Genomic DNA, 19,987 nt, shown 5'->3' with positions numbered 1-19,987 from the left:
AAGCAGTAATTCAATGAATCAATCGGCATTCTTAGATTTTATAAGACACATGTAACTAACTTATGCAGTGAATCAAACCGCTCACATTCATTGAATGAAACAGACTGCCCGTCTTAAATCAAAGAGTAGAACTTCTCTTATTTATTCATTATGTCAATTTAACTCCCTCATTTAATATAACAAACTGCAATCATTGTGTCAAACCTCAATCATTGATTCAATGAATCAAACGTTATTCATTGATTCAATGAAAGAAACTTCACTCATTTACTTAGCGATTCCAACTGAATTCATCCATTCAATGAATAAAACAGCACTCATTCATTCCATGAAAAAATCTGCACATGCTAATCGAATAAGTAGAGCTTTGCCATTCATTTAATGAAACAAGTTGTATGCTTTCTGTTAAAGAAACCAACTGCATGCATTCATTTAATCAAACAGACTGCTCTCGTTAATTCAATGTGTGGAGCTTCTTTCATTCATTCAATTTTTAAGTTTATCTCATTCATTCAATGTAACAAACTGCAGGTGTTCATTCAATGAGTAGAGCTTCTCACATTGATTCAATACCACGAGTTTAAGGTTTCGATTCAATGAAACAAATTGCACCCATTGATTTAATGACAAAAAGTGCATGTGCTAATTGAATGAGGGCCTCCAGCTTAAAGTTTTCACTGAATGAAACAAGCTGAAACAATTGAATCAGTCATTTATTTAAACTACAATCATAGATTCAATGAATCAAACGGTAATCTTAGGTTCAATGAGACAGATCTAACGAACCTTTTTAGTGAAACATACTGCACACATTTATTGAATTTACAGACTGCACGTGTTAACTCAAAGAGTAGAGCTTCTCTTATTTATTCAATATGTCAAGCTTAACTCCTTCATTTAATATAACAAACTGCAATCCATCAATCATTGTGCCAAACTTCAATCATTGATTCAATGAATCAAACGTCATTCATTGATTGAATGAACGAAACTTAACTTATTTATTAAGTGATTCCAAGAGCATGCATCCATTCAATGAATCAAACAGCACTCATTCATTCCATGAAAATATCTGCACATGCTAATCGAATGAGTAGAGCTTTTGCCATTCATTCAATGATACTAGTTGCACGCTTTCTGTCAAAGAAACCAACTGCCTGCATTCATTTCATCAAGCAGATTGCACTTGTTAATTCAATGTGTAGAGCTTCTTTCATTCAGTCAACGTTTCCAGCTTATATCATGCATTCAATGCAACAAACTGCAGGTGTTCATTCAATGAGTACAGCTACTCTCATGTATTCGTTGCCCCTAGCTAAACGTTTTGTTTCAATGAAAAAGCCTGCACTTGTTCATTCAATGAGTAGAGCTTCACACATTGATTCAATACCACGAGTTCAAGGAATCGATTCAATGAAACAAACTGTACCCATTCATTTAATGATAAAAAGTGCATGTGTTAATTCAAAGAGTACAGCTTCTCTCATTGATTCATTGTTTCGAGTTTAAAGTTTTCACTTAATGAAACAAGCTGAAACCAGTGAATCAGCCATTGATTTAAACTTCAAACAGTAATTCAATGAATCAATCGGCATTCTTAGATTTAATGAGACAGATGTAACTAACTTATGCAGTGAATCAAACCGCTCACATTCATTGAATGAAAAAGACTGCACGTCTTAATTCAAAAAGTAGATCTCCTCTTTTTTATTCATTATGTCAAGCTTAAATCCTTCATTTAATGTAACAAACTGCAAACATTCAATCATTGTGTCAAACCTCAATCATTGATTCAATGATTCAAACCTTATTCATTGATTCAATGAAAGAAACTTCACTCATTTACTTAGTGATTCTAACAGCATTCACCCATTCAATGAATCAAACAGCACTCATTCATTTCATGAAAAAAGCCGCACATGCTAATCGAATAAGTAGAGCTTTGCCATTCATTTAATGAAACAAGTTGGACGCTTTCTGTCAAAGAAACCGACTGCATGCATTCATTTAATCAAACAGACTGCACTCGTTAATTCAATGTGTAGAGCTTCTTTCATTCATTCAACTTTTTAAGCTTATCTCATTCATTCAACGCAACAAACTGCAGGTGTTCATTCAATGAGTACAGCTTCTCTCAATTATTCAGTGCCTCGAGCTAAACGTTTTGTTTCAATGAAAAAGCCTGAACTTGTTATTTCAATGAGTAGAGCTTCACACATTGATTCAATACCACGAGTTCAAGGAATAGATTCAATGATACAAACTGCACCCATTCATTTAATGATAAAAAGTGCATGTGCTAATTCAATGAGTACAGCTTCTCTCATTGATTCATCGTTTCGAGTTTAAAGTTTTCATTTAATGAAACAAGCTGAAACCAGTGAATCAGCCATTGATTTAAACTTCAAGCAGTAATTCAATGAATCAATCGGCATTCTTAGATTTTATTAGACACATGTAACTAACTTATGCAGTGAATCAAACCGCTCACATTCATTGAATGAAACAGACTGCACGTCTTAAATCAAAGAGTAGAACTTCTCTTATTTATTCATTATGTCAAGCTTAACTCCTTCATTTAATATAACAAACTGCAATCATTGTGTCAAACCTCAATCATTGATTCAATGAATCAAACGTTATTCATTGATTCAATGAAAGAAACTTCACTCATTTACTTAGTGATTCCAACTGAATTCATCCATTCAATGAATAAAACAGCACTCATTCATTCCATGAAAAAATCTGCACATGCTAATCGAATAAGTAGAGCTTTGCCATTCATTTAATGAAACAAGTTGTATGCTTTCTGTTAAAGAAACCAACTGCATGCATTCATTTAATCAAACAGACTGCTCTCGTTAATTCAATGTGTGGAGCTTCTTTCATTCATTCAATTTTTAAGTTTATCTCATTCATTCAATGTAACAAACTGCAGGTGTTCATTCAATGAGTAGAGCTTCTCACATTGATTCAATACCACAGTTTCGATTCAATGAAACAAATTGCACCCATTGATTTAATGACAAAAAGTGCATGTGCTAATTGAATGAGGGCCTCCAGCTTAAAGTTTTCACTGAATGAAACAAGCTGAAACAATTGAATCAGTCATTTATTTAAACTTCAATCATAGATTCAATGAATCAAACGGTAATCTTAAGTTCAATGAGACAGATCTAACGAACCTTTTTAGTGAAACATTCTGCACACATTTATTGAATTTACAGACTGCAAGTGTTAACTCAAAGAGTAGAGCTTCTCTTATTTATTCAATATGTCAAGCTTAACTCCTTCATTTAATATAACAAACTGCAATCATTCAATCATTGTGCCAAACTTCAATCATCGATTCAATGAATCAAACGTCATTCATTGATTGAATGAACGAAACTTAACTTATTTATTTAGTGATTCCAAGAGCATGCATCCATTCAATGAATCAAACAGCACTCATTCATTCCATGAAAATATCTGCACATGCTAATCGAATGAGTAGAGCTTTTGCCATTCATTCAATGATACTAGTTGCACGCTTTCTGTCAAAGAAACCAACTGTCTGCATTCATTTCATCAAGCAGATTGCACTTGTTAATTCAATGTGTAGAGCTTCTTTCATTCAGTCAACGTTTCCAGCTTATATCATGCATTCAATGCAACAAACTGCAGGTGTTCATTCAATGAGTACAGCTACTCTCATTTATTCGTTGCCCCTAGCTAAACGTTTTGTTTCAATGAAAAAGCCTGCACTTGTTCATTCAATGAGTGGAGCTTCACACATTGATTCAATACCACGAGTTCAAGGAATCGATTCAATGAAACAAACTGTACCCATTCATTTAATGATAAAAAGTGCATGTGTTAATTCAAAGAGTACAGCTTCTCTCATTGATTCATTGTTTCGAGTTTAAAGCTGAAACCAGTGAATCAGCCATTGATTTAAACTTCAAACAGTAATTCAATGAATCAATTGGCATTCTTAGATTTAATGAGACAGATGTAACTAACTTATGCAGTGAATCAAACCGCTCACATTCATTGAATGAAAAAGACTGCACGTCTTAATTCAAAAAGTAGATCTTCACTTTTTTATTCATTATGTCAAGCTTAACTCCTTCATTTAATGTAACAAACTGCAAACATTCAATCATTGTGTCAAACCTCAATCATTGATTCAATGAATCAAACCTTATTCATTGATTCAATGAAAGAAACTTCACTCATTTACTTAGTGATTCTAACAGCATTCATCCATTCAATGAATCAAACAGCACTCATTCATTTGATGAAAAAAGCTGCAAATGCTAATCGAATAAGTAGAGCTTTGCCATTCATTTAATGAAACAAGTTGGACGCTTTCTGTCAAAGAAACCGACTGCATGCATTCATTTAATCAAACAGACTGCACTCGTTAGAGCTTCTTTCATTCATTCAACGTTTTAAGCTTATCTCATTCATTCAATGCAACAAACTGCAGGTGTTCATTCAATGAGTACAGCTTCTCTCAATTATTCAGTGCCTCGAACTAAACGTTTTGTTTCAATGAAAAAGCCTGAACTTGTTCATTCAATGAGTAGAGCTTCACACATTGATTCAATACCACGAGTTCAAGGAATCGATTCAATTAAACAAACTACACCCATTCATTTAATGATAAAAAGTGCATGTGCTAATTCAATGAGTACAGCTTCTCTCATTGATTCATCGTTTCGAGTTTAAAGTTTTCATTTAATGAAACAAGCTGAAACCAGTGAATCAGCCATTGATTTAAACTTCAAGCAGTAATTCAATGAATCAATCGGCATTCTTAGATTTTATAAGACACATGTAACTAACTTATGCAGTGAATCAAACCGCTCACATTCATTGAATGAAACAGACTGCACGTCTTAAATCAAAGAGTAGAACTTCTCTTATTTCTTCATTATGTCAAGCTTAACTCCTTCATTTAATATAACAAACTGCAATCATTGTGTCAAACCTCAATCATTGATTCAATGAATCAAACGTTATTCATTGATTCAATGAAAGAAACTTCACTCATTTACTTAGCGATTCCAACTGAATTCATCCATTCAATGAATAAAACAGCACTCATTCATTCCATGAAAAAATCTGCACATGCTAATCGAATAAGTAGAGCTTTGCCATTCATTTAATGAAACAAGTTGTATGCTTTCTGTTAAAGAAACCAAATGCATGCATTCATTTAATCAAACAGACTGCTCTCGTTAATTCAATGTGTGGAGCTTCTTTCATTCATTCAATTTTTAAGTTTATCTCATTCATTCAATGTAACAAACTGCAGGTGTTCATTCAATGAGTAGAGCTTCTCACATTGATTCAATACCACGAGTTTAAGGTTTCGATTCAATGAAACAAATTGCACCCATTGATTTAATGACAAAAAGTGCATGTGCTAATTGAATGAGGGCCTCCAGCTTAAAGTTTTCACTGAATGAAACAAGCTGAAACAATTGAATCAGTCATTTATTTAAACTTCAATCATAGATTCAATGAATCAAACGGTAATCTTAGGTTCAATGAGACAGATCTAACGAACCTTTTTAGTGAAACATACTGCACACATTTATTGAATTTACAGACTGCACGTGTTAACTCAAAGAGTAGAGCTTCTCTTATTTATTCAATATGTCAAGCTTAACTCCTTCATTTAATATAACAAACTGCAATCATTCAAGCATTGTGCCAAACTTCAATCATTGATTCAATGAATCAAACGTCATTCATTGATTGAATCAACAAACTTAACTTATTTATTTAGTGATACCAAGAGCATGTATCCATTCAATGAATCAAACAGCACTCATTCATTCCATGAAAATATCTGCACATGCTAATCGAATGAGTAGAGCTTTTGCCATTCATTCAATGATACTAGTTGCACGCTTTCTGTCAAAGAAACCAACTGCCTGCATTCATTTCATCAAGCAGATTGCACTTGTTAATTCAATGTGTAGAGCTTCTTTCATTCAGTCAACGTTTCCAGCTTATATCATGCATTCAATGCAACAAACTGCAGGTGTTCATTCAATGAGTACAGCTACTCTAATTTATTCGTTGCCCCTAGCTAAACGTTTTGTTTCAATGAAAAAGCCTGCACTTGTTCATTCAATGAGTGGAGCTTCACACATTGATTCAATACCACGAGTTCAAGGAATCGATTCAATGAAACAAACTGTACCCATTTATTTAATGATAAAAAGTGCATGTGTTAATTCAAAGAGTACAGCTTCTCTCATTGATTCATTGTTTCGAGTTTAAAGTTTTCACTTAATGAAACAAGCTGAAACCAGTGAATCAGCCATTGATTTAAACTTCAAACAGTAATTCAATGAATCAATTGGCATTCTTAGATTTAATGAGACAGATGTAACTAACTTATGCAGTGAATCAAACCGCTCACATTCATTGAATGAAAAAGACTGCACGTCTTAATTCAAAAAGTAGATCTTCACTTTTTTATTCATTATGTCAAGCTTAACTCCTTCATTTAATGTAACAAACTGCAAACATTCAATCATTGTGTCAAACCTCAATCATTGATTCAATGAATCAAACCTTATTCATTGATTCAATGAAAGAAACTTCACTCATTTACTTAGTGATTCTAACAGCATTCATCCATTCAATGAATCAAACAGCACTCATTCATTTCATGAAAAAAGCTGCAAATGCTAATCGAATAAGTAGAGCTTTGCCATTCATTTAATGAAACAAGTTGGACGCTTTCTGTCAAAGAAACCGACTGCATGCATTCATTTAATCAAACAGACTGCACTCGTTAATTCAATGTGTAGAGCTTCTTTCATTCATTCAACTTTTTAAGCTTATCTCATTCATTCAATGCAACAAACTGCAGGTGTTCATTCAATGAGTACAGCTTCTCTCAATTATTCAGTGCCTCGAACTAAACGTTTTGTTTCAATGAAAAAGCCTGAACTTGTTCATTCAATGAGTAGAGCTTCACACATTGATTCAATACCACGAGTTCAAGGAATCGATTCAATTAAACAAACTACACCCATTCATTTAATGATAAAAAGTGCATGTGCTAATTCAATGAGTACAGCTTCTCTCATTGATTCATCGTTTCGAGTTTAAAGTTTTCATTTAATGAAACAAGCTGAAACCAGTGAATCAGCCATTGATTTAAACTTCAAGCAGTAATTCAATGAATCAATCGGCATTAGAACATAGAACATAGAACATAGAAGAATACAGCGCAGTACAGCGCAGTACAGCGCAGTACAGGCCCTTCAGCCCTCGATGTTGCGCCGATCAAAGCCCACCTAACCTACACTAACCCACTATCCTCCATATACCTATCCAATGCCCGCTTAAATACCCATAAAGAGGGAGAGTCCACTACTGCTACTGGCAGGGCATTCCATGAACTTACGACTCGCTGAGTGAAGAACCTACCCCTAACATCAGTCCTATATCTACCCCCCCTTAATTTAAAGCTATGCCCCCTTGTAATAGCTGACTCCATACGTGGAAAAAGGTTCTCACTGTCAACCCTATCTAACCCCCTAATCATCTTGTACACCTCTATCAAATCACCCCTAAACCTTCTTTTCTCCAATGAAAACAACCCCAAGTGCCTCAGCCTTTCCTCATAGGATTTTCCTACCATACCAGGCAACATCCTGGTAAACTTCCTCTGCACCCGTTCCAGTGCCTCCACATCCTTCCTATAGTATGGCGACCAAAACTGCACACAATATTCCAGATGCGGCCGCACCAGAGTCTTATACAACTGCAGCATGACCTCAGAACTCCGGAACTCAATTCCTCTACCAATAAAAGCCAGTACGCCATATGCCTTCTTCACTGCACTATTTACCTGGGTGGCAACTTTCAGAGATCTGTGTACATGGACACCAAGATCCCTCTGCTCTTCCACACTACCAAGTAGTCTACCATTAGCACAGTAATCCATCTTTTTATTACTCTTACAAAAGTGAATCACTTCACACTTAGCTACATTGAACTCCATTTGCCACCTTTCTGCCCAGCTCTGCAGCTTCTCTATATCCCGCTGTAACCTGCCATATCCTTCCTCACTGTCTACAACTCCTCCGACTTTCGTATCATCCGCAAACTTGCTCACCCAACCTTCTAACCCTTCCTCCAGGTCATTTATAAAAATGACAAACAGCAATGGTCCCAAAACAGATCCTTGCGGAACACCGCTAGTGACGGCACTCCAAGATGAACCTTTGCCATCAACTACTACCCTCTGTCTTCTTCCAGAGAGCCAATTCCTAATCCAAACCTCCAACTCACCCTCAATGCCATATCTCTTTATTTTCTGCAGTAGCCTACCATGGGGGACCTTATCAAACGCCTTACTAAAATCCATATATACCACATCTACCGCTTTCCCCTCATTCTTAGATTTTATAAGACACATGTAACTAACTTATGCAGTGAATCAAACCGCTCACATTCATTGAATGAAACAGACTGCACGTCTTAAATCAAAGAGTAGAACTTCTCTTATTTATTCATTATGTCAAGCTTAACTCCTTCATTTAATATAACTAACTGCAATCATTGTGTCAAACCTCAATCATTGATTCAATGAATCAAACGTTATTCATTGATTCAATGAAAGAAACTTCACTCATTTACTTAGCGATTCCAACTGAATTCATCCATTCAATGAATAAAACAGCACTCATTCATTCCATGAAAAAATCTGCACATGCTAATCGAATAAGTAGAGCTTTGCCATTCATTTAATGAAACAAGTTGTATGCTTTCTGTTAAAGAAACCAACTGCATGCATTCATTTAATCAAACAGACTGCTCTCGTTAATTCAATGTGTGGAGCTTCTTTCATTCATTCAATTTTTAAGTTTATCTCATTCATTCAATGTAACAAACTGCAGGTGTTCATTCAATGAGTAGAGCTTCTCACATTGATTCAATACCACGAGTTTAAGGTTTCGATTCAATGAAACAAATTGCACCCATTGATTTAATGACAAAAAGTGCATGTGCTAATTGAATGAGGGCCTCCAGCTTAAAGTTTTCACTTAATGAAACAAGCTGAAACAATTGAATCAGTCATTTATTTAAACTTCAATCATAGATTCAATGAATCAAACGGTAATCTTAAGTTCAATGAGACAGATCTAACGAACCTTTTTAGTGAAACATACTGCACACATTTATTGAATTTACAGACTGCACGTGTTAACTCAGACTAGAGCTTCTCTTATTTATTCAATATGTCAAGCTTAACTCCTTCATTTAATATAACAAACTGCAATCATTCAATCATTGTGCCAAACTTCAATCATCGATTCAATGAATCAAACGTCATTCATTGATTGAATGAACGAAACTTAACTTATTTATTTAGTGATTCCAAGAGCATGCATCCATTCAATGAATCAAACAGCACTCATTCATTCCATGAAAATATCTGCACATGCTAATCGAATGAGTAGAGCTTGTCCCATTCATTCAATGATACTAGTTGCACGCTTTCTGTCAAAGAAACCAACTGCCTGCATTCATTTCATCAAGCAGATTGCACTTGTTAATTCAATGTGTAGAGCTTCTTTCATTCAGTCAACGTTTCCAGCTTATATCATGCATTCAATGCAACAAACTGCAGGTGTTCATTCAATGAGTACAGCTACTCTCATTTATTCGTTGCCCCTAGCTAAACGTTTTGTTTCAATGAAAAAGCCTGCACTTGTTCATTCAATGAGTGGAGCTTCACACATTGATTCAATACCACGAGTTCAAGGAATCGATTCAATGAAACAAACTGTACCCATTCATTTAATGATAAAAAGTGCATGTGTTAATTCAAAGAGTACAGCTTCTCTCATTGATTCATTGTTTCGAGTTTAAAGTTTTCACTTAATGAAACAAGCTGAAACCAGTGAATCAGCCATTGATTTAAACTTCAAACAGTAATTCAATGAATCAACTGGCATTCTTAGATTTAATGAGACAGATGTAACTAACTTATGCAGTGAATCAAACCGCTCACATTCATTGAATGAAAAAGACTGCACGTCTTAATTCAAAAAGTAGATCTTCACTTTTTTATTCATTATGTCAAGCTTAACTCCTTCATTTAATGTAACAAACTGCAAACATTCAATCATTGTGTCAAACCTCAATCATTGATTCAATGAATCAAACCTTATTCATTGATTCAATGAAAGAAACTTCACTCATTTACTTAGTGATTCTAACAGCATTCATCCATTCAATGAATCAAACAGCACTCATTCATTTCATGAAAAAAGCTGCACATGCTAATCGAATAAGTAGAGCTTTGCCATTCATTTAATGAAACAAGTTGGACGCTTTCTGTCAAAGAAACCGACTGCATGCATTCATTTAATCAAACAGACTGCACTCGTTAATTCAATGTGTAGAGCTTCTTTCATTCATTCAACTTTTTAAGCTTATCTCATTCATTCAATGCAACAAACTGCAGGTGTTCATTCAATGAGTACAGCTTCTCTCAATTATTCAGTGCCTCGAGCTAAACGTTTTGTTTCAATGAAAAAGCCTGAACTTGTTCATTCAATGAGTAGAGCTTCACACATTGATTCAATACCACGAGTTCAAGGAATCGATTCAATTAAACAAACTACACCCATTCATTTAATGATAAAAAGTGCATGTGCTAATTCAATGAGTACAGCTTCTCTCATTGATTCATCGTTTCGAGTTTAAAGTTTTCATTTAATGAAACAAGCTGAAACCAGTGAATCAACCATTGATTTAAACTTCAAGCAGTAATTCAATGAATCAATCGGCATTCTTAGATTTTATAAGACACATGTAACTAACTTATGCAGTGAATCAAACCGCTCACATTCATTGAATGAAACAGACTGCACGTCTTAAATCAAAGAGTAGAACTTCTCTTATTTATTCATTATGTCAAGCTTAACTCCTTCATTTAATATAACAAACTGCAATCATTGTGTCAAACCTCAATCATTGATTCAATGAATCAAACGTTATTCATTGATTCAATGAAAGAAACTTCACTCATTTACTTAGCGATTCCAACTGAATTCATCCATTCAATGAATAAAACAGCACTCATTCATTCCATGAAAAAATCTGCACATGCTAATCGAATAAGTAGAGCTTTGCCATTCATTTAATGAAACAAGTTGTATGCTTTCTGTTAAAGAAACCAATTGCATGCATTCATTTAATCAAACAGACTGCTCTCGTTAATTCAATGTGTGGAGCTTCTTTCATTCATTCAATTTTTAAGTTTATCTCATTCATTCAATGTAACAAACTGCAGGTGTTCATTCAATGAGTAGAGCTTCTCACATTGATTCAATACCACGAGTTTAAGGTTTCGATTCAATGAAACAAATTGCACCCATTGATTTAATGACAAAAAGTGCATGTGCTAATTGAATGAGGGCCTCCAGCTTAAAGTTTTCACTGAATGAAACAAGCTGAAACAATTGAATCAGTCATTTATTTAAACTTCAATCATAGATTCAATGAATCAAACGGTAATCTTAGGTTCAATGAGACAGATCTAACGAACCTTTTTAGTGAAACATACTGCACACATTTATGGAATTTACAGACTGCACGTGTTAACTCAAAGAGTAGAGCTTCTCTTATTTATTCAATATGTCAAGCTTAACTCCTTCATTTAATATAACAAACTGCAATCATTCAATCATTGTGCCAAACTTCAATCATCGATTCAATGAATCAAACGTCAATCATTTATTGAATGAACGAAACTTAACTTATTTATTTAGTGATTCCAAGAGCATGCATCCATTCAATGAATCAAACAGCACTCATTCATTCCATGAAAATATCTGCACATGCTAATCGAATGAGTAGAGCTTTTGCCATTCATTCAATGATACTAGTAGCACGCTTTCTGTCAAAGAATCAAACTGCCTGCATTCATTTCATCAAGCAGATTGCACTTGTTAATTCAATGTGTAGAGCTTCTTTCATTCAGTCAACGTTTCCAGCTTATATCATGCATTCAATGCAACAAACTGCAGGTGTTCATTCAATGAGTACAGCTACTCTCATTTATTCGTTGCCCCTAGCTAAACGTTTTGTTTCAATGAAAAAGCCAGCACTTGTTCATTCAATGAGTAGAGCTTCACACATTGATTCAATACCACGAGTTCAAGGAATCGATTCAATGAAACAAACTGTACCCATTCATTTAATGATAAAAAGTGCATGTGTTAATTCAAAGAGTACAGCTTCTCTCATTGATTCATTGTTTCGTGTTTAAAGTTTTCACTTAATGAAACAAGCTGAAACCAGTGAATCAGCCATTGATTTAAACTTCAAACAGTAATTCAATGAATCAATCGGCATTCTTAGATTTAATGAGACAGATGTAACTAACTTATGCAGTGAATCAAACCGCTCACATTCATTGAATGAAAAAGACTGCACGTCTTAATTCAAAAAGTAGATCTTCACTTTTTTATTCATTATGTCAAGCTTAACTCCTTCATTTAATGTAACAAACTGCAAACATTCAATCATTGTGTCAAACCTCAATCATTGATTCAATGAATCAAACCTTATTCATTGATTCAATGAAAGAAACTTCACTCATTTACTTAGTGATTCTAACAGCATTCATCCATTCAATGAATCAAACAGCACTCGTTCATTTCATGAAAAAAGCTGCACATGCTAATCGAATAAGTAGACCTTTGCCTATCATTTAATGAAACAAGTTGGACGCTTTCTGTCAAAGAAACCGACTGCATGCATTCATTTAATCAAACAGACTGCTCTCGTTAATTCAATGTGTGGAGCTTCTTTTATTCATTCAACTTTTTAAGTTTATCTCATTCATTCAATGCAACAAACTGCAGGTGTTCATTCAATGAGTACAGCTTCTCTCAATTATTCAGTGCCTCGAGCTAAACGTTTTGTTTCAATGAAAAAGCCTGCACTTGTTCATTCAATGAGTAGAGCTTCTCACATTGATTCAATACCACGAGTTCAAGGAATCGATTCAATGAAACAAACTACACCCATTCATTTAATGATAAAAAGTGCATGTGCTAATTCAATGAGTACAGCTTCTCTCATTGATTCATCGTTTCGAGTTTAAAGTTTTCATTTAATGAAACAAGCTGAAACCAGTGAATCAGCCATTGATTTAAACTTCAAGCAGTAATTCAATGAATCAATCGGCATTCTTAGATTTTATAAGACACATGTAACTAACTTATGCAGTGAATCAAACCGCTCACATTCATTGAATGAAACAGACTGCACGTCTTAAATCAAAGAGTAGAACTTCTCTTATTTATTCATTATGTCAAGCTTAACTCCTTCATTTAATATAACAAACTGCAATCATTGTGTCAAACCTCAATCATTGAATCAATGAATCAAACGTTATTCATTGATTCAATGAAAGAAACTTCACTCATTTACTTAGCGATTCCAACTGAATTCATCCATTCAATGAATAAAACAGCACTCATTCTTTCCATGAAAAAATCTGCACATGCTAATCGAATAAGTAGAGCTTTGCCATTCATTTAATGAAACAAGTTGTATGCTTTCTGTTAAAGAAACCAACTGCATGCATTCATTTAATCAAACAGACTGCTCTCGTTAATTCAATGTGTGGAGCTTCTTTCATTCATTCAATTTTTAAGTTTATCTCATTCATTCAATGTAACAAACTGCAGGTGTTCATTCAATGAGTAGAGCTTCTCACATTGATTCAATACCACGAGTTTAAGGTTTCGATTCAATGAAACAAATTGCACCCATTGATTTAATGACAAAAAGTGCATGTGCTAATTGAATGAGGGCCTCCAGCTTAAAGTTTTCACTTAATGAAACAAGCTGAAACAATTGAATCAGTCATTTATTTAAACTTCAATCATAGATTCAATGAATCAAACGGTAATCTTAGGTTCAATGAGACAGATCTAACGAACCTTTTTAGTGAAACATACTGCACACATTTATTGAATTTACAGACTGCACGTGTTAACTCAAAGAGTAGAGCTTCTCTTATTTATTCAATATGTCAAGCTTAACTCCTTCATTTAATATAACAAACTGCAATCATTCAAGCATTGTGCCAAACTTCAATCATTGATTCAATGAATCAAACGTCATTCATCGATTGAATGAACAAACTTAACTTATTTATTTAGTGATTCCAAGAGCATGCATCCATTCAATGAATCAAACAGCACTCATTCATTCCATGAAAATATCTGCACATGCTAATCGAATGAGTAGAGCTTTTGCCATTCATTCAATGATACTAGTTGCACGCTTTCTGTCAAAGAAACCAACTGCCTGCATTCATTTCATCAAGCAGATTGCACTTGTTAATTCAATGTGTAGAGCTTCTTTCATTCAGTCAACGTTTCCAGCTTATATCATGCATTCAATGCAACAAACTGCAGGTGTTCATTCAATGAGTACAGCTACTCTCATTTATTCGTTGCCCCTAGCTAAAAGTTTTGTTTCAATGAAAAAGCCTGCACTTGTTCATTCAATGAGTAGAGCTTCACACATTGATTCAATACCACGAGTTCAAGGAATCGATTCAATGAAACAAACTGTACCCATTCATTTAATGATAAAAAGTGCATGTGTTAATTCAAAGAGTACAGCTTCTCTCATTCATTCATTGTTTCGAGTTTAAAGTTTTCACTTAATGAAACAAGCTGAAACCAGTGAATCAGCCATTGATTTAAACTTCAAACAGTAATTCAATGAATCAATTGGCATTCTTAGATTTAATGAGACAGATGTAACTAACTTATGCAGTGAATCAAACCGCTCACATTCATTGAATGAAAAACACTGCACGTCTTAATTCAAAAAGTAGATCTTCACTTTTTTATTCATTATGTCAAGCTTAACTCCTTCATTTAATGTAACAAACTGCAAACATTCAATCATTGTGTCAAACCTCAATCATTGATTCAATGAATCAAACCTTATTCATTGATTCAATGAAAGAAACTTCACTCATTTACTTAGTGATTCTAACAGCATTCATCCATTCAATGAATCAAACAGCACTCATTCATTTCATGAAAAAAGCTGCACATGCTAATCGAATAAGTAGAGCTTTGCCATTCATTTAATGAAACAAGTTGGACGCTTTCTGTCAAAGAAACCGACTGCATGCATTCATTTAATCAAACAGACTGCACTCGTTAATTCAATGTGTAGAGCTTCTTTCATTCATTCAACTTTTTAAGCTTATCTCATTCATTCAATGCAACAAACTGCAGGTGTTCATTCAATGAGTACAGCTTCTCTCAATTATTCAGTGCCTCGAGCTAAACGTTTTGTTTCAATGAAAAAGCCTGAACTTGTTCATTCAATGAGTAGAGCTTCACACATTGATTCAATACCACGAGTTCAAGGAATAGATTCAATTAAACAAACTACACCCATTCATTTAATGATAAAAAGTGCATGTGCTAATTCAATGAGTACAGCTTCTCTCATTGATTCATCGTTTCGAGTTTAAAGTTTTCATTTAATGAAACAAGCTGAAACCAGTGAATCAGCCATTGATTTAAACTTCAAGCAGTAATTCAATGAATCAATCGGCATTCTTAGATTTTATAAGACACATGTAACTAACTTATGCAGTGAATCAAACCGCTCACATTCATTGAATGAAACAGACTGCACGTCTTAAATCAAAGAGTAGAACTTCTCTTATTTATTCATTATGTCAAGCTTAACTCCTTCATTTAATATAACAAACTGCAATCATTGTGTCAAACCTCAATCATTGATTCAATGAATCAAACGTTATTCATTGATTCAATGAAAGAAACTTCACTCATTTACTTAGCGATTCCAACTGAATTCATCCATTCAATGAATAAAACAGCACTCATTCATTCCATGAAAAAATCTGCACATGCTAATCGAATAAGTAGAGCTTTGCCATTCATTTAATGAAACAAGTTGTATGCTTTCTGTTAAAGAAACCATTTGCATGCATTCATTTAATCAAACAGACTGCTCTCGTTAATTCAATGTGTGGAGCTTCTTTCATTCATTCAATTTTTAAGTTTATCTCATTCATTCAATGTAACAAACTGCAGGTGTTCATTCAATGAGTAGAGCTTCTTACATTGATTCAATACCACGAGTTTAAGGTTTCGATTCAATGAAACAAATTGCACCCATTGATTTAATGACAAAAAGTGCATGTGCTAATTGAATGAGGGCCTCCAGCTTAAAGTTTTCACTTAATGAAACAAGCTGAAACAATTGAATCAGTCATTTATTTAAACTTCAATCATAGATTCAATGAATCAAACGGTAATCTTAGGTTCAATGAGACAGATCTAACGAACCTTTTTAGTGAAACATACTGCACACATTTATTGAATTTACAGACTGCACGTGTTAACTCAAAGAGTAGAGCTTCTCTTATTTATTCAATATGTCAAGCTTAACTCCTTCATTTAATATAACAAACTGCAATCATTCAAGCATTGTGCCAAACTTCAATCATCGATTCAATGAATCAAACGTCAATCATTGATTGAATGAACGAAACTTAACTTATTTATTTAGTGATTCCAAGAGCATGCATCCATTCAATGAATCAAACAGCACTCATTCATTCCATGAAAATATCTGCACATGCTAATCGAATGAGTAGAGCTTTTGCCATTCATTCAATGATACTAGTTGCACGCTTTCTGTCAAAGAAACCAACTGCCTGCATTCATTTCATCAAGCAGATTGCACTTGTTAATTCAATGTGTAGAGCTTCTTTCATTCAGTCAACGTTTCCAGCTTATATCATGCATTCAATGCAACAAACTGCAGGTGTTCATTCAATGAGTACAGCTACTCTCATTTATTCGTTGCCCCTAGCTGAACGTTTTGTTTCAATGAAAAAGCCTGCACTTGTTCATTCAATGAGTGGAGCTTCACACATTGATTCAATACCACGAGTTCAAGGAATCGATTCAATGAAACAAACTGTACCCATTCATTTAATGATAAAAAGTGCAGGTGTTAATTCAAAGAGTACAGCTTCTCTCATTGATTCATTGTTTCGTGTTTAAAGTTTTCACTTAATGAAACAAGCTGAAACCAGTGAATCAGCCATTGATTTAAACTTCAAACAGTAATTCAATGAATCAATCGGCATTCTTAGATTTAATGAGACAGATGTAACTAACTTATGCAGTGAATCAAACCGCTCACATTCATTGAATGAAAAAGACTGCACGTCATAATTCAAAAAGTAGATCTTCTCTTTTTTATTCATTATGTCAAGCTTAACTCCTTCATTTAATGTAACAAACTGCAAACATTCAATCATTGTGTCAAACCTCAATCATTGATTCAATGAATCAAACCTTATTCATTGATTCAATGAAAGAAACTTCACTCATTTACTTAGTGATTCTAACAGCATTCATCCATTCAATGAATCAAACAGCACTCATTCATTTCATGAAAAAAGCTGCACATGCTAATCGAATAAGTAGAGCTTTGCCATTCATTTAATGAAACAAGTTGTATGCTTTCTGTTAAAGAAACCAATTGCATGCATTCATTTAATCAAACAGACAGCTCTCGTTAATTCAATGTGTGGAGCTTCTTTCATTCATTCAATTTTTAAGTTTATCTCATTCATTCAATGTAACAAACTGCAGGTGTTCATTCAATGAGTAGAGCTTCTTACATTGATTCAATACCACGAGTTTAAGGTTTCGATTCAATGAAACAAATTGCACCCATTGATTTAATGACAAAAAGTGCATGTGCTAATTGAATGAGGGCCTACAGCTTAAAGTTTTCACTTAATGAAACAAGCTGAAACCAGTGAATCAGCCATTGATTTAAACTTCAAACAGTAATTCAATGAATCAATTGGCATTCTTAGATTTAATGAGACAGATGTAACTAACATACGCAGTGAATCAAACCGCTCACATTCATTGAATGAAAAAGACTGCACGTCTTAATTCAAAAAGTAGATCTCCTCTTTTTTATTCATTATGTCAAGCTTAACTCCTTCATTTAATGTAACAAACTGCAAACATTCAATCATTGTGTCAAACCTCAATCATTGATTCAATGATTCAAACCTTATTCATTGATTCAATGAAAGAAACTTCACTCATTTACTTAGTGATTCTAACAGCATTCACCCATTCAATGAATCAAACAGCACTCATTCATTTCATGAAAAAAGCTGCACATGCTAATCGAATAAGTAGAGCTTTGCCATTCATTTAATGAAACAAGTTGGACGCTTTCTGTGAAAGAAACCGACTGCATGCATTCATTTAATCAAACAGACTGCACTCGTTAATTCAATGTGTAGAGCTTCTTTCATTCATTCAACTTTTTAAGCTTATCTCATTCATTCAACGCAACAAACTGCAGGTGTTCATTCAATGAGTACAGCTTCTCTCAATTATTCAGTGCCTCGAGCTAAACGTTTTGTTTCAATGAAAAAGCCTGAACTTGTTATTTCAATGAGTAGAGCTTCACACATTGATTCAATACCACGAGTTCAAGGAATAGATTCAATGAAACAAACTGCACCCATTCATTTAATGATAAAAAGTGCATGTGCTAATTCAATGAGTACAGCTTCTCTCATTGATTCATCGTTTCGAGTTTAAAGTTTTCATTTAATGAAACAAGCTGAAACCAGTGAATCAGCCATTGATTTAAACTTCAAGCAGTAATTCAATGAATCAATCGGCATTCTTAGATTTTATTAGACACATGTAACTAACTTATGCAGTGAATCAAACCGCTCACATTCATTGAATGAAACAGACTGCACGTCTTAAATCAAAGAGTAGAACTTCTCTTATTTATTCATTATGTCAAGCTTAACTCCTTCATTTAATATAACAAACTGCAAACATTCAATCATTGTGTCAAACCTCAATCATTGATTCAATGAATCAAACCTTATTCATTGATTCAATGAAAGAAACTTTACTCATTTACTTAGCGATTCCAACTGAATTCATCCATTCAATGAATAAAACAGCACTCATTCATTCCATGAAAAAATCTGCACATGCTAATCGAATAAGTAGAGCTTTGCCATTCATTTAATGAAACAAGTTGTCTGCTTTCTGTTAAAGAAACCAACTGCATGCATTCATTTAATCAAACAGACTGCTCTCGTTAATTCAATGTGTGGAGCTTCTTTCATTCATTCGATTTTTAAGTTTATCTCATTCATTCAATGTAACAAACTGCAGGTGTTCATTCAATGAGTAGAGCTTCTCACATTGATTCAATACCACGAGTTTAAGGTTTCGATTCAATGAAACAAATTGCACCCATTGATTTAATGACAAAAAGTGCATGTGCTAATTGAATGAGGGCCTCCAGCTTAAAGTTTTCACTTAATGAAACAAGCTGAAACAATTGAATCAGTCATTTATTTAAACTTCAATCATAGATTCAATGAATCAAACGGTAATCTTAAGTTCAATGAGACCGATCTAACGAACCTTTTTAGTGAAACATACTGCACACATTTATTGAATTTACAGACTGCACGTGTTAACTCAGAGTAGAGCTTCTCTTATTTATTCAATATGTCAAGCTTAACTCCTTCATTTAATATAACAAACTGCAATCATTCAATCATTGTGCCAAACTTCAATCATCGATTCAATGAATCAAACGTCATTCATTGATTGAATGAACGAAACTTAACTTATTTATTTAGTGATTCCAAGAGCATGCATCCATTCAATGAATCAAACAGCACTCATTCATTCCATGAAAATATCTGCACATGCTAATCGAATGAGTAGAGCTTTTGCCATTCATTCAATGATACTAGTTGCACGCTTTCTGTCAAAGAAACCAACTGCCTGCATTCATTTCATCAAGCAGATTGCACTTGTTAATTCAATGTGTAGAGCTTCTTTCATTCAGTCAACGTTTCCAG

This window comes from Chiloscyllium punctatum, chromosome 27 (genome assembly GCF_047496795.1).
Source record: "Chiloscyllium punctatum isolate Juve2018m chromosome 27, sChiPun1.3, whole genome shotgun sequence".
Taxonomy (NCBI): Eukaryota; Metazoa; Chordata; class Chondrichthyes; order Orectolobiformes; family Hemiscylliidae; genus Chiloscyllium; species Chiloscyllium punctatum.
Note: the sequence above shows the minus strand (reverse complement) of the source record.